General features: G+C 40.2%; 1 long non-coding RNA gene across 3 annotated transcripts in view; it reads right to left on the minus strand.

Annotated features, from left to right (window-relative positions):
• Positions 1-16,246, minus strand: part of LOC135933558 (uncharacterized) — a 56,641-nt gene extending 40,395 nt beyond the window's left edge. For 2 of the 3 annotated variants that reach the window (XR_010573805.1, XR_010573804.1), the window contains exons 1-2: positions 15,966-16,246; positions 6,022-6,128 (exon numbers count right to left, since the gene is read on the minus strand). This is a non-coding gene — a long non-coding RNA (uncharacterized LOC135933558). Of the gene's footprint in view, positions 1-4,951; positions 5,066-6,021; positions 6,129-15,965 lie in introns of all 3 variants that reach the window. The other variant, XR_010573806.1, reaches the window with a different exon arrangement.
• Between the last annotated feature and the right edge of the window lie 203 nt (positions 16,247-16,449).

Genomic DNA, 16,449 nt, shown 5'->3' on the forward strand with positions numbered 1-16,449 from the left:
TACCCAAAAGGTGCCACAAGAGGGCACTCCAACACAAGAGATGACCTATGTACACTGATGCACTTAGTAACAGTCAGCCTCCTACTTAGCCACTACGTAATACAGCGGAAATACAGTAGCAGAAATACAATGTTTTTGCAGAAAAACTGTAATTTCACTCAAATACTATGAAATAGCAGTAATTCTATGATTTGGCAGAAATATTGTACTTCGTACAAATACAATGCTTTGGTACAAACACTATATTTTGATTTGAACTCTATGATTTGAAAAAGATGAAAGCATTGAAAAAGGCGAAAAGGCTGAAAATTTTGCAGAAAAGACATGAATCAGCAGAATTTCTGCAGAAAAGAGGCAAAAAAGCAGAACGTTGCGCTGAAAAGAGATGAATCAGCAGAATTTCTGCAGAAAAGAGGCAAAAAAGCAGAACGTTGTGCTGAATAGAGGTGAATGAGCAGAATTTCTGCTGAAAAGAGGCAGAACAACCTGGTTCTGCTCAAATTCACCAATCAGAGCTACTGCCTCTGTCTGCTTCATTAGGCTGTGTACTTGTATGTATTTCGGTCCATATTAGAAAAGCTGCTAAAATCATAAAACTTTGCAGAATTGTAATAAATGATCAATATAAATCACATGTCTTGGATAGTGTATATTCTTACAAAGAAGCCGACAGAGAGAGATTACGCTTGTCTTTTCACCCCAAGATGGTAGGGAGTGCTCTTAATTAAACACACTTGCTTGTGCCACAATGTGCTTCAAGGGCCAATAACAGCATAACAGAACTCACTTATGGTACTTCATTCTTCCTATAAAACAATAACTGTCAGTGACTTTGTACCGTAGTATAAACACAACATTCAAGACAACAGTTAAAAGTAACGTGACCATAAACCATGAAAGAAGAACATCTAAACAGCAGCACATGTCCCAAGGCATGATGGGAGAGAACTAGCTGTTCCCCCAACACACCACATTATTTATGATTTATGATTTGGCAGAAACACTGGGACTTGGTAGAAATACTATGATTTATATGAAATACTTTGACTTAGCAGAAATTCTATAATCTAGCAAAAAGCACTACAGCATAGCAGAAATTCTATCATTGAGCAGAATTACTAGGATTTAGTACAAACACTATGATTTGGCTCAAAAACCTTTATTTTGCAGTTATATTGTGATTGGGCAGAAATGCTATGCTTTGGAACAAATACCAAGATTTGGCAGAAATACTATGAGCAGTAATAATATAACATAGCAGAAATACTGTTATTTTGTGGAAATACAATGCTTTGGCACAAATACCATGATATGGCAAAAATACTGTGATTTAGCAGAAATACTATGATTGAGCAGAAGTACTAAGATGCAGTAGACGTACTTTGATTTAGCACAAATACTATTATGGAGGAGTAATACTTTAACATGGGAGAAATATTGATACAGACACACATATACACAGAGCCTAAAGGGAACAGTATTTGTGCCATTGAGTGTTAAAAAGAATCTGAGGTCCATATTAGAAAAGCTGCTAAAATCATAAATGTTTGCAGAATTGTAATAAATGATCAATATGAATTCTTGGTCTGTGATAGTGTATTAATTTGTAGGGGAAAAAAAACGTGGACCAAGGTGGAATTGAACCAGCGATCTTTGGGCTGCCGACTGGCGTCATTACCAACTGCGCCACTGGGAAAGAGAGCAACGGCTGAGAAAACAGGGAAATGAGCTGTCAGATTTAGATCGCGGTGAGAGGCGTAAAACGCCGTTTTTTGGAGTTACAAAACATCGTGTAACTCAAAAACTAGGTGGAATAGGAGCATCATTCTTCTACTGGGTGAATCAGCGGACTTTGGTGTACTTTGACTGCGATTTTCATTGCTCTTTGTACCTCAGTCGCGGAGATATGACGAGAGAAGAAACGGCTTCATTTTCAGAGTTTGAAAAGTGAGAGGAGGGCAGATTTCCACCCCTCAAACAAACGTAATTTATGGCTCAACAGTAAGATGACTGTAAAAACTGCTCCACTTTGATTCAACAGAAATACTATTATGGAGGAGTAATACATGGGAGAAATATTGATACAGACACACAAACATACACATACACAGAGCCTAAAGGGAGCAGTGGCTGTTAAGAGACTGTGCTTGGTATATCTAGGTCAGCTAAATTGGCTGCACCTGCTGTAATCAGCCCTTACACACACAGAGACACAGAGAGGTATAAGTTTTCTGCAGTGTATTTCTCACATTCAGGACTCCCCTCGAACAAATGGCCATAATTTCCTAACCGTAGGGGCTAGAACGCTCATTCTGACACCGTTTTGTTCAGAAGAGATGGGGGAATCTGCAGGTCTTCATAATTCAGAGATAAAATATAAATTATTGAAGATATTTGACTTGTAATACACTGTAACTGAGTAGAGGCAAAGCAAAAGTGCCTTGACCTGCCCTCAAACAACGTTTTGTAACTCTAAATCTATAAGGAGCATCAAAATCATTCTTTCACCGTAAGAAACAGCAGGCTTTGGTGAATAGTCATGGAAATTTTCAGGTCTCTGTTGAAATCCATCAAAACGATCTGACGAGAGAAAAAAGTTGCTCATTTCCAGAGTTTGAAATCTGAAGAGATCTGAGCAAGGCACAAATTTCCTATCCTCAAACAAGTGTAATTCATGGCAGAACGGTAATAGGTGAGGAAAAAATTCTTGAATTGTGAGCATCAGGGATGTCTGAAGATATATTGGCACAAGCGTCATGTCTCAACTTTGTTTCGTTAAGGAGATATGACAATTTGAAAATGCCTGTCATTAGAGAAATCCAGCGGTGATTTTGAAGAAACTCTCCATTGAGTTTCTATAGAGAGTTTTCAAACTTTGTGTTACTCTGAGGAGATTTGCAAAAAATCTATAAGTCCCACAACAATGATAGTGACATTTTCTGAAAGCCAGCACAAATATCTACGTTTTGATGTATAATTTGTGGGGGTTGAGTGGAAATTGAGCGAGTAGCAAGAAGTTGTTCAGACATGAAGAGAAAATTCAGAAAGGACAAGTGCACACTCTGAGTTAATTGCATAGCAACCATTACAACGCATGTATTTTGTGAAAAATCCCATTTTTGCAACTGAAAACTTAAAGAGATATAAAATTAAAACGGTAGAAGATCTGAAAAAGCTGAATCATACAGGAATAGCCCAATAATCTGAGAACATTTTAAAGTTTGAATGGAGTTTCTAGGTGAAAGTATGAGGAAGTAGTTAAGTTTCAAAAACAAGCAAGTTTTAGCAGAATTTCTGAAGAATTTTAGAACTTTCCCATTCATTCCAATGGGACAAAAAATTGCATAAAAAGCTTAATATTTTAAAAAGTATAATAGTTAAAAGTACAAAAAGATATAGCACAAATGAGCACAAATAGCTGAATATTGTGAAATTTGAACTGAGAAAATAGCACAAAAACTGCGGAAGTAGTTAAGCGGCGAAGAACGGAGCAACTTGAAGAATAAAGTATAAAGAATAAAGAGAAACAGGAACTCAATAGTGTGGAAGCCCTTGAGGGCATCCACACAATAAAGAGAAACAGGAACTCAATAGTGTGGAAGCCCTTTGAGGGCATCCACACAACTAGAAAAATTTGCATTTCCTGCGAAAATGCTGTGTGGATGCCTTAACGCTCAAGCTGTCTGCTGAAAAGCTGAAAAAGATGAAAAGTTGCAAAAAGTTGTATGGTGGTGAAAAAAAAAAGTCACCCTGGGCAGGATTCGAACCTGGCCCTGCCGGACACAAGGCAACTATTCACCTCACTGACCCAAACTCATTCTCACAAGGAAGAGGTGGAGAGATGGACAATTCTGCTGAAATTAGCAGAAGCTGCTGAGAATTGTGCTGATAAGAGGTGAAAAGGATAAAAATTTTGCAGAAAAGAGGTGACTCAGCAGAATTTCTGCTGAAAAGAGGTAAAGAAGCAAAAACTTGAGCTGAAAAGCGATGAATCAGCAGAATTTCTGCTCAAAAGAGGTTTTTTCTGAAAACAGCTGAGATTTGTGCTGATAAGAGGTGAAAAGGCTGAAAATTTTGCAGAAGAGGTGAATAAGCAGAATTTGGGTTGAAAAGAGGTGAAAATTCTTCTGAAAAGAGGTGAATGAGCAGAATTTCTGTAGAAAAGATGGAAAGAAGCAGAACTTTGCGCTGAAAAGAGGTGAATGAGCAGAATTTCTGCTGAAAAGAGTTTTTTTCTGAAAACAGCAGAGTGTGCATAGGCACACTTAATGATTACATGCAGTATTCTACCATAAGTAAACTTATATTATTAAAAGATTATACTGACTACTAAGTACAATTTCCCATTGACAAAGACCATGTACTGCGAATGTAAACTGTGTGAAAGAGATGTGTGTGTATGACCAGCAGTATCTTTTGGAAATGCAATTCTCTGAGAAAGCTCATAACCACATCTCTCGCTACAAGAAACATTTACTGACTGCGTTGGGTGACCTTGGACTCCTATGCCAAGCAAGCTGGAAGAAATCCATAACTATGCCTGGAGCAACACCCAGGAGGAAGCACAGAAACCAGTGTGATAGGATGCAGAAGCAGGGTAAGCATAGAGTAGCTAATACGAGGCTAGCTGCTAACCAATAAAAGCCAGACGTACGGACACAGTTGCTGGCCAATGTCTGCTCCCTTGACAACAATATCAGACTGTGGAGAGCTTCTCAACGTAGTGTGAGGAACAACGCTGTGGCAGGGCTTCCAACACATTACGTACTACAAGCCCCCTCCCCCAATGACAAGGGACACCAATTGTGAGTAAATGCCTCGAGCGGCTGGTCTTGAAACACGTCATGAACAGTCTCCAAATAGACCTGGATTCCCTTCAGTTTGCATACAGGACCAACCGATCTACAGAAGATGACCTCTTTCTACCACACTCCATGTTATGCTGTCACACCTGGAGAGGAAGAACACCGCTCTGCCAGAGTCCTTTTCATCGACTTCAGCTCAGCTTTTAACACGATCATTCTGCAGCAGTTGGTGGAAAAGCTGATGCTATCAGGCGTGGACCCTGCAATTAAGCAAATGGGTTTTCAGCTTCTTGAAAAGCGGCAATAGGCAGTCAAGGTGGGCAGCCACACATCAAAGACCATCTTGTTGAGCACAGGCTTTCTTCTGGGGGGTGTCCTGAGCCCGTTGCTGTTCAGTCTGCTCACACATTACTGTAAGCCAGACTCAGTGCTAATCATATTGTGAAATTCGCAGACAACACAACTGTGGTTGGTCTAATCACTGACAAAGACCACTTATAGAATGGATGTGGAGCAGCTTGAAGTGTGGTGTAGATCCCATAATCTCACCAACAATGTGGACAAAACAAAAGAGATGGTGATCGATTTCAGGAAGTCTGGCAGAGATCACCACACAGACTTCACCATAGAAGGTGCTGCTGTGGAGAGGGTCAGCAGTGTTAAGTTCCTGCACCTTGCTGATGACCTGTCCTTCTTCGTTAAAACAACAGCAGTTATCAAAAAAGCACAAGAGTGTCTGCACTCCCTCAGGAGACTCAGAAAAGCAGGACTGCACCCCCTTACCATCCATTCGGCTATTAGCACAGCTATACTTTGATGCCTCCTATCCACACACACACACACACACAGCATACAATATACTCCCCAGATACACACACTACTTAATTTAATTATCCCCTTCTGTGAAAGGACTGCTGCTACCTGTATGAGTGTGACTACTTAGACTTGAGTTTGTTTATGAATTTAGATTTTATGTTATTTACCCCTATTTATTGTTGCAATTTATTACTGCCTTTTTACTGTTTGTTAACCAATTTTTCTTTTTAGTTGAATTGATTATTGCACTGTATATGCTGGTGAGAAACACTTTCATTTCAGCCTGGGTATCACCATACGAAATGACAATAAGAGTCTTCTTGAAACTTATTCAATCTTGACAAACAAGCATCAGCTGATGAAATGCACATAGTTTCAATAAAAGTGATATGTTCTTCACCTTTTGTGTTGATGACATTTTTGTCCACTGTAGCAGCTGAGCTGAGTCCAAATGGTTGAAAATGTTCGTCTGGTGCTCCGTCAGACTCTTCTCCTCCTGCTGATCAGCTGGGACACAAAACAGATCTTTGTAACATCACAGTGAGACAAGAACAGGGAAGGACATGTGTCCCAGCATTGAATTTGAAGCCATCATATTTACATACAAAGTCTTGACTGATCGGGCCCCATCATAGCTTAAAGATCTCATAGCATCACACTATCCCATTAGAGCACTTTGCTCTCACACTACAGGCTTACTCGTGTTTCCTACAGTATTTAAAATTAGAATGGGAGGCAGAGCCTTCAGCTTTCAGGCCCCTCTGCTGTGGAAACAGCTATCAGTTTGAATTTGAAAAACGGACGCCCTCTGAAACAATGGCTCCCATGACCATTGATCAGTGGTGTTTGATCAATGGTCATGAGAATTTGCATATTAATGATCAAGAAACTGACCTCAGCCCATTGTTCCTTCAGTGGGCTAGTTTCAGTTACTGTGCAAATGTACTGTTTATAGGGTTGGGGAAACCTGCAGTAGGCTGAGACTGAAGAAGTCACTTGGATGAGTGACTGTTAGAGTTGATTCTTTTGAAATTATCATTTGTGCAAAGTTACATAACCATTGCTTATAGTGCTGGGCGATATGGAAAAAATATTTATCACGATATGAATTATTTTATATCACGATAACGATATATATCACGATATACCACCTGACCTGTGGTCATCTGGAAAGTATGCAGTCTTTAAACAGCGAGTGGAGAGGGTGCAGTCTTTGTTTTGAATTACTGTAAAGCATGTCGCAAATCCGGGTGCACGTAAAGCAGCACCATGTCGCAAAACCACAAGACAGAGTTTCTTTGCGAAAAATATCATTTTTTAATACTTTATTTTCTCTTGTTAAGAGTATGTATAGTGAGAAGACAACACTAATATATTTGCACCGGCTATTTAACCCTTTAAGACCTCCCATAGAACCAAGTCCGCCAGAGCTTATCTTTACATTTATTTATTTTGAGTGTCTTCTTAGTTTTATTTTTGAGACACACAATTTTTTATATACTACAGGAAAAATAAAAATAAATAAATGCAAATTTGCAAAAACACAGCATGTGCATCAAAATAAACTATTTACAACAGTGTAATTTGACTTCTAAGCATCCCAGAAACGATACAGAAGAACATAAAGTCAAACATGACTTTTAAAAACACCAACATAGGCTTTGAAGCTTAAAAAACTACATTTTCCGCGAAAATGACGTCACTTCCGGTTTCGGGCAGGTAATGGCAGACATGCGAGAGTTCGCGCTGGCTTATATACAAACTAGGAAGTGTTATGAACAGCTGATTGGATCGGCAAAGCCTGTTTCTGGAATATTATGTTTTTGTTGCTGCAAGTCTGGAATATTATGTTTTTGTTGCTGGAAGTGCTTTTTATGCAATTTTTGCAAAGCTATATGTGGAAGAAAACCGTGACCTAGGGCAAGCTAATGGAATAAGATGTAAGTACAACTCTTACGGTTTCATATGCAAAAAAACCCATTATTGCGCTACCTTACGTGGTTACAGTTCTACAGGGATTTAAAAATAGTTAGGCAAAACGGAGTGTGCCTGCTCCGACCGGTTGTAAAGGGTTAATGATATATTTTATGTAATAATTTGTAAAATTCGGGCTAGAAACGATAGAAACGATAGAAGACAAATGGCACGATAGACACTTTTCTATCGTCCACACGATATATATCGTCATATCGCCCAGCACTAATTGCTTATATGTGTCCTCATAAAATGTTTCTTCCATATTAGGTTGCATACATAAGAGGTAGGATGCTGTAACTTTGCTGTAATTTTCCATTAGGGTCTGATGGCAGTTTACCATTGGTGTCCAACACTTTAAAGGTTGATGGACTGGAGCACAAACGTCCTTAACACTTCTCAACATACCCTCTTAGACATCAGCTTGACACTGATACATCAAAGGAAACTTCTAAGTGCAGATGTTTGCACCTGAACAACTTAAAATTTTCCTGCAATGCAATATAAACAAAGACAAGAAGAGAAAAAAGAATATTTTCATCAATGGCCACTTCTCTTAACCAAGATATAAGTGATAATGTGATGATTATGTAGAGAGTCTTTTTTTTTTTCCTCAGTCCTGGGGTTGTAACACTACAACCTCCTCAGTCCGTAATCAGAGTGTCTATTTGACAATAACCAAAATGTCTTTGTATAGTCTTTGTGAATGCAAAACAAAAAAACAATCGCGATAGCTGGCCAGCAAAATAAAGAGAATGTATGGCACTGAGTGCGGACATGTGTGTAAGTACTTCGGTCCAAATGTACTCGTGATACGTCATCAGTCGGAGACCAAGTACTGTTCCAATTCAAAGTACGCATCAAGCCGGGAACGCAAAAAGTCCCGGATGTGTTCTCGCTCCGCCTGTTTTATCAGTCATGCATCGGTGGTGACTTGTGTGGACTTGGTACAGCTAAATATCCCAGAATGTATTTTGTCCAAAACTCAAACACTGCAATGGCGGACGAGCGGGGTTAAAAACTTTTAAATATTACTCTTTCTGGGTCACAAAATAAACTTTTAAGTTATTTTCAAGCGAGAATGTAGCTGTGTAAGCTTCAAATATCTGCTTGATTTATCAAGATATCATATTTCCAAACGTGCTCCAATGTTTTCGGAGACGTCTGTGACCCGCCAGCTCCATAGCAGACAGTGAGGTCGAGGATCACGAGAGACAGCGAGAACAGCCGACTCCCGGCACACCCCGGTCTTTTCGCTACTCAGGTTAAACAAACCCCAAACCCCAAGCTGATGGAGCATTTATTCGGTCTCGCAGAAAATGGCTCGAAGAAGGAGAGCAGAATTCAGCCTATTTCTTCAGACTTGAAAAACATCAATCTAACACCAACTCTATCCTACAACTAAATATTAATGGGACAATTTCTAATGATAAGGATAACAACAAAATATTGTTCAAAAATTTATTGCAAACTTTATTCTTCTAGTTATTGCCCTCAAGCTTGTCTGACTTTTTTTAATCCTATAGGCAAAATTACTCAGCTGAATGAGGAGGATAGTCAGCTTTGCAATAGCTCAATCTCTTTGATCAAGGTTGCAGATGCTATAAAACATCTAACGATTAACAAATCACCTGGAACTGACGGCCTTACTGCCAAGTTTTATAAAGGGTTCGCTGACAGTTTAGCCCCGTTTCTTTTAGAAGTTTTTAAGGAAAGTATGGATAGAGGTGCACTCCCTCCCACTTTATGTCAAGGTTTGATCACCCTCATTCCAAAACCAGGTAAGGATCCTTTGCTCTTAGACAATTGGCGACCAATCTCTTTACTGAATAATGATTATAAGATACTGGCACAAGTTCTGGCTAATAGCATAAAACCCGTATTAGATAAAAGTTATTGATGAGAGTCAATCAGGATTCATACAGAATCTGTCATGATCCTGGGTCCGGTTGACCCAGCGTTTTGTGTTTCTCTTTTAGTGTGATTTTGGCTCTGCTTTTCCTTTGTTTAGTGTTTACTCTGTTCAGCCCGTGTGTGTCCTTGTATGTGTAGTTCCTGTTTTATTGTGAAAGTCTCTGTCTTATCTCAGTGTGTTCAGTTTACTTTCCCCTGTCTCGTCAGGTCTGATTACTCCCAGCTGTGCCCTCCTTTTGTGTCTCATTCCCTCGTTATCCTTCTGTGTATTTAAACCTCGTGTCTGCCTCTGTTAGTTGCTGGTTCGTCTGTGTTGCTCCCCTCCGTGTTCTCGTGTTTTTCTCCCTGCATCTCCGTTTCTCGACCCAAGGTTTCAGGTTTGTTTGTTAGCTCTTCCCAGTTTAGGTTTTTCAGTTCTTGTTCACCTGCCTTTGTTGTTTGTGCCCACGCGTGTAAATAAAGACTCACCTGCACCAGAGCTGCCGCCTTTTGGGTCCTCTCTATAATCTCCACACGCCTGCCACACCGGGCGTGACAGAATCGTCATATCTCAAACAACATAAGATTAATTTTAGACATAATAGATTACCCAGAACTTGTACAGGATGATAGTCTTATTCTTTTTTTAGACTTCTACAAGGTGTTCGACTCCTTGGAGCATGAGTTTATTTTTACTGCTTTAAATAAATTTGGGTTTGGTCAATCCTTCTGTAATGCCGTTCGGACACCATATTCCAATAGTAACAGCTCCATAAAGCTTGCAACTCCTTAATTCACACATTAAACTTAGTTCTTTAAAAGGTCTGGTCATTGCTAACAGAGAAATACTCATAAGTCAGCTGGCAGACAATACAGCTCTCTTCCTCAGAGACGCCTTGCAAGTTTCAGTGGCCATTAACAATATACAGCCATTCTCTAAAGCCTCTGGACTTTCACTGTGAAGTACTACCAGTTAAAAGTTGTTTAGCAACTTCAATTCATGGAATACCTGCAAGAAACTCTGTAAGATACCTTGGAATTCAAATAATAAAAAACGAGCAATCCAGATGCTCCATAAACTTCATGCCTATTATAGATAAAACCCCCAAAAAATCTTTAATCACTGGCTACAGTGAGACCTGTCGTTGAAGGGAAGAGTTCTGCTTTCGAAGGCTGAAGGAATCTCCCGTCTAACCTATGCTGCCCAGTCACTACATGTTGATAATACAACCTGTAAGTCAATTAACAAATTATTATACAATTTTCTATGGAAAAATAAAACTAACTACTTGAGTAAATCAGTAGCTTTAAAATCTTGTATTAAAAATGGAACTCGCACAATATATAAGGACAATCTCCTCATCAAAAAACACTAAGGCTCTCAAGACGGTTAACATCTGTAACCGTTTGAAACTGCTAACTTGATTTTGGCTCTTGCAAATTTTTATTTATGTTCTCCTTAATTTATTTTTTTTGTGTACTCACTTTTGTCTCGTTGTCCCTGTGACTTTCATTGCTCCTCACTGTAATACTACAATGCCATCTTTTATATGATCCCTGTTTTACTTAACTGTATGTCTAAAATGTGATAAATAAAGTTTAATTTAAAAAAACAAAAAAACAGGCGGAGCGAGAACACATCCGGGACTTGTTCGCGTTCTCGGCTTGATGCGTACTGTCGCTACCCAATGGATAGCGACTAGGGCTGCCACGATTAGTCAACTAGTCACGATTACGTCGACTATCAAAATCGTCAACGACTGATTTAATAGTCGACGCGTCGTTTGAACTTTGTAAGATCACAAAAGACGCAGGAATAAGTAGTAGGATTTAAGAGTGTAATAACGGACTGAAACAGAAGATGGCAGCACTGCATGTACAAGGATGCCAGCTGCCGTTAAACCCCGAAGAAGAAGAAGTAACTCTGTCCCAGAATTCATAGCGCAGCCCAGCTCAGTTTCCAACAATGGCGGCAGGTAGTTAGTTTTAATATTACTCTTATTATTCTTTCTGGGTCACAAAATAAACGTTTAACATATTTTCAGGCGAGAATGTAACTGTGTAAACCTCAAATATCTGCTCAGTTTATCAAGACACCACATATTTTCAAAAGCGCACCAACGTTTTCGGAGACGTCTGTTATCCACTAGCTCGATAGCTAGCCGGGGGAAAGGCTCACTAGAGCCGGTGAGAACACCGGACTCCCGGCAAATCATTTTCAAACCCACCGCCGTCTTTCGCTACTCAGGCTAAACATATATAAGTCACTTAGATAACTTTAGAATGTTATTGTTTTGCTTTTTATTAGTATTTTATTTGTTCCTGAGTAAATCGGTTTGGCTGAGATTAAAGTTATAGTTTTTACACAGCTGAATAAACGTCAAGCAGACAACTGATTATCAGAAGTGTGAGATGCTCGAGAATATACTCTGGTGACCTGTTATATTTTAGATAGCAAGGAGTTTATTAACCCTGGAGAACCCATGGGGTCAAATTTGACCCCATGGTTTCCCTAGAAAACTAATGGGGTCGGCTCTGACCCCAGGGGTTCTCCAAGGTTAAACTTCACCGAAACAATGCAAATTTCATTAAAATTTAATAAACTATCTTCTTGTCTTTATCTTTAGTTAGCACATACCTTAAACACTTAAAACTGTAAGCTAATGATAGTTATATAAGATCAGATGCATGCTGGTGCAATAAGCTGTACGTTTTACGTCCAATGGATGCATGATCTGATTAGTCGACTAATCGCAAAAATAATCGGTGACTAGTCGACTATCAAAATAATCGTTTGTGGCAGCCCTAATAGCGACAATGGATACCTCCGTATACAAACAAATTCATGCTTTTCTCCTCAATAGAGAGCGTTCCCCGATTGAACAACAGCGCCGTAAAATAAGAAGAATGGCGCCTAATTACAGAGTTAATAATACAGACTTTGTAATATGTCACGTGAAGATTCATCAGCCAGATGAAGTGTTTACTGACAATTGACAGTGATAGTGGACATCATCATCACTATTCCAATCAATCCTCTCCACACAGACAAGCATAAACACACTCGACTATCACTAAATCAAATTTAACACACATTTGTAATGACGCTAATTCAGTTTACAATAGGGTTCATTTGCTCGGTCAGCAGGTGGCGGTATCCTCGAACACTGGGGAGTAAACTCCCATTAAACGAACAGAAGAAAAAGAAAACATCTGCACATGCGCGTTACTGATCGGGTAGACCCGATTTGTACGGTCCCGACTTTGCACATGCGCAGTAAGGATCGGGGAGTCCTGATCCGTAACTATCTTTTTTTCCCCCTTTTTGTCTACATTATATTGGAATGTTTCATTACTGCAAACATTTTAAGAGGAACTTATTATTGTTAACATCTTAACAGATACTCTGACCCGTAACTATCATAAAATGCTTCGACCGGAAGCCTTTCGCACGTGCGTGGTACCGATCGGGTTTCCGGTACGGATCGGGTAGTGACAGTACTTGGTCTCCGACTGATGACGTATCATGAGTACATGAGAACGCAAGTACACACTTTGGTCGTGTCCAAATTCATGGGCTGCATCCTCCTGGGGACCGGGCCTTCGCAATCTAAGTGGGCCAGGTCCTTAGACGGTCGGGTAGGCCGGAAGTAAACGGCAGTGAAATTGGACGGTCCAGCCTTCTGATTAACGTCACCGCTGTCTCGGTGGAGTTTAATAAACTCGGCCGTCTGCTCCTTGCTATATAAAATATAACAGGACACTGGAGTAAATTCTCGACCGTCTCACACTTCTGTTTAATCAGTTTTCTGTTTGACGTTTAGTCAGCTGTATAAAAACCAAGGAGGAACCCACTCGGGGGATTAATAAAGTTTTATTTTATCTAATCTAATCTAATAACTTTAATCTCAGCCAAACCAATTTACTCACGAACAAACAAAACACTGTAAAAGCCCAACAATAGCATTTTAAGGTTGTCTCAGGTTATATTTCATGATTATACTTATATACTACGTTTAACCCGAGTAGCGAAAGTCCGCGGTGATCTGAAAATGATGTGCCGGGAGTTGTGCCGTTCCCGGCGGCTTCAGTGACCCTCGAGCTCCCGGCTCGCTATCGAGCTGGTGGGTAGCAGGCATCTCCGAAAACGTCGAAGCACTTTTGCAAATATGCGATATCTTGATAAACCGAGCAGATATTTGATGTTTACACAGCTACTTTCTCGCCTGAAAATATGTTAAAAGTTTATTTTGTGACCCAGAAAGAATAATAAGGGTAATTTTAAAACGTAGTACCGGCCGCCATTACCGGAAACTAGAGTTTGGCTGGGCCGCGCTATGAATTCTGGGATATGGTGGGCAAAGAAGGATACATCAGACTAGAGCTGGGCGATATATCGAGTTTTTTTAAAAATATCGATATATTATCATACGAGATATAAGATGTGACAATATCGTTTATATCGATATAGTCTATGTTACGTTATAATTATACTTGTGGAGCCGCAAGTTTGCCTCTCTTTCGTCCATTTTTGTCTCTACGCTGCGTTACTGGGCCTCGCCTCTCCTTCACTGAACACAACTCTCCCTCCCCCATAGCTTCACCTGCAGGCAACGACAAGATGAACACGCCAAATCTCCGTTAACGAGTTACCGCGGATCGCCCCGTGCGTGGGGCTGGACGGCGTCAACGTGTTAGCGAGCTAACCACGCTAACAACCTAAAATCCTTTCATTTTCTCAAAAATCGACAGTGCACCTTATGTATGAATTCTGGTTGTGCTTACTGACCGCGAACCTTTTTTATGTGGTACACGGCGCTCAGCAATCTTTCAAAAAATGTTTTAGTACGACTTTGGTAAGCTACGGAGCCGCACCGCTGACTCAGAGCATTACGGCTACCGTAGTGGAGCTTCGCGGAGTGATACGTACTGTGCTTCAACGTAATATTACCGTATTGTGTGTGTATAAGGACCATAAATGGCACCTGTTAAGAGACGGTTACAAAGAGGATTTCAAACTCAAGGCTGTCAGTCACGCAGTAGAACTTGGGAATAGAGCAGCTGTGAAATCTGTCTGTCTTTGTTATTATGCCCAGCGTCTTTTAGTTTACATTTTGACTGCACAATTGTGAGCTTTTTGTTATCACAAAAACAACATTGTGTTCTTTTATTTATGGAGCATTATTATTTAATAAATGCTGATAATTTATTTTTGAGTAATTTCTTCATGTACATCTACGCTGTATGTTAATAAAAGTGCCTGAGTGACATCTGGGACACAGCTTTGACTAAGAACTCTCTTTTTGTTCTTACCTTATGGCTTTAAAAAAAAAAAATATCGAGATATATATCGTATATCGCCATCCAGCTAAAAAATATCGAGATATGAATTTTGGGTCATATCGCCCAGCTCTACATCAGACCCATCCTCAAATTCGGAGAAAATGAGGACCCATTTGTCGGCTGCATTCGGAGCAGCCTATGAATTTGGACAGCCTTCGGGGAGTCGCTGTGACGTAATCGGTCTACAAATGCGGCCTCAGGAGGAGGCAGCCCATGAATTTGGACACGACCATTGAGACAGGCCCACGGACCTGGCTACCAACATCCGCTTAGCATGGCGGCTAATTGTTGAGCTTGGTAGCTTATCCGCGATTAGCACCTTAAAATTTATTACTAAACATTACATCATAAAAAACACATGATAACACATGTAACAGTCAACTGTCATAAACCAGCCGCAAATCACTAGCAATAAAAAAAAAAGAACATTTTATAACCGAACACCCAATGTAGATATATATAGGGCTGGGCTATATCATACCGTTCACGGTAATACCGGTGTAATGTTTTTAAAAAAGAACAAACTCTCTCCATCAGTGAACACTCAGGGAAATTTTTACCCAGAATTTACTGACTGCTGTTTGAATGTTGACTCAAAATTACCTTAAATCATCCAGGAAAGATGCATGTGACAAATTAAAGACTAGAATTCAAATTATAGACCAATAAAAGATCAAAGCTTACCGCTCTACCTACACACTGTCTGTAACACGTGGAAATGGGTGTCTGTAGATGTGAAATAAACGTGACTGACTGAATAGATGTTGAACAGCCGTGTTCTCGCAGCTGCAATTTAAACACAGTAAAAGAGACTGGGCAGCATGGACACACACACACACACACACACACACACACACACCTTCCTGTTATCACTTAAATAGAAATGAGGCTGTAGAGGTTTGGTGCATGCAGAAAAACAGCTGCAGGGACAATGAAAAGACTTTTCTGCTCCAACTTCTCCCAGCATGCTGAGCTAATGATTAGTTGGTGTTTTTCTCCAAACACTCTCTCACTCTTCTCTCAACGTGTTCACAATAAACTGTGAACAGACACCGAGGAGAGCAGCAGAAGACCTCATTCAGGAGCTAAACTCAACATGAACTGAACTCACAGTAAAGTTAGCTCGGTGCTTACCTTTAGATGAGCCCACAAACCGAGAGAAACTCCGTGATGAAGCTGGAACTCTTTCCAAACACAGCAAACAGATCAGGGAGCAGAGACCCACGTGGTTCACGCTGATCTCAGCTACGATCCAGGAGACAAGGGTGGGCAGATCGATGCAGATATCGATCCAAACGTTGGTAGTGGTATATGATCGATACATTAGTTTGTGTCTCTTCTCTAAGTTCAATACTTTACTCCCGTTTCATGCAAAAGTAGCTCTCTCTGCTCGACTCCTCTCCTACACACACACTTTGCTCCGCCCCCTTCTTCCTGATCTGCTTTGATTCGTTACTGTGCGATCACGTGACTCAGATGCCCTGAGAAAACACATTTGGGCTTCAGACAGTGAGAAAGAGGAGCAGCATGTGGAGATATTGCACATCTGTAAATAAAAACAGTAATGCGTGTAGGAATACTGTGGCAACACCACCAGTTTATAAAGACACGAAGAAGA

This window comes from Pelmatolapia mariae, linkage group LG9 (genome assembly GCF_036321145.2).
Source record: "Pelmatolapia mariae isolate MD_Pm_ZW linkage group LG9, Pm_UMD_F_2, whole genome shotgun sequence".
Classification (NCBI taxonomy): Eukaryota; Metazoa; Chordata; class Actinopteri; order Cichliformes; family Cichlidae; genus Pelmatolapia; species Pelmatolapia mariae.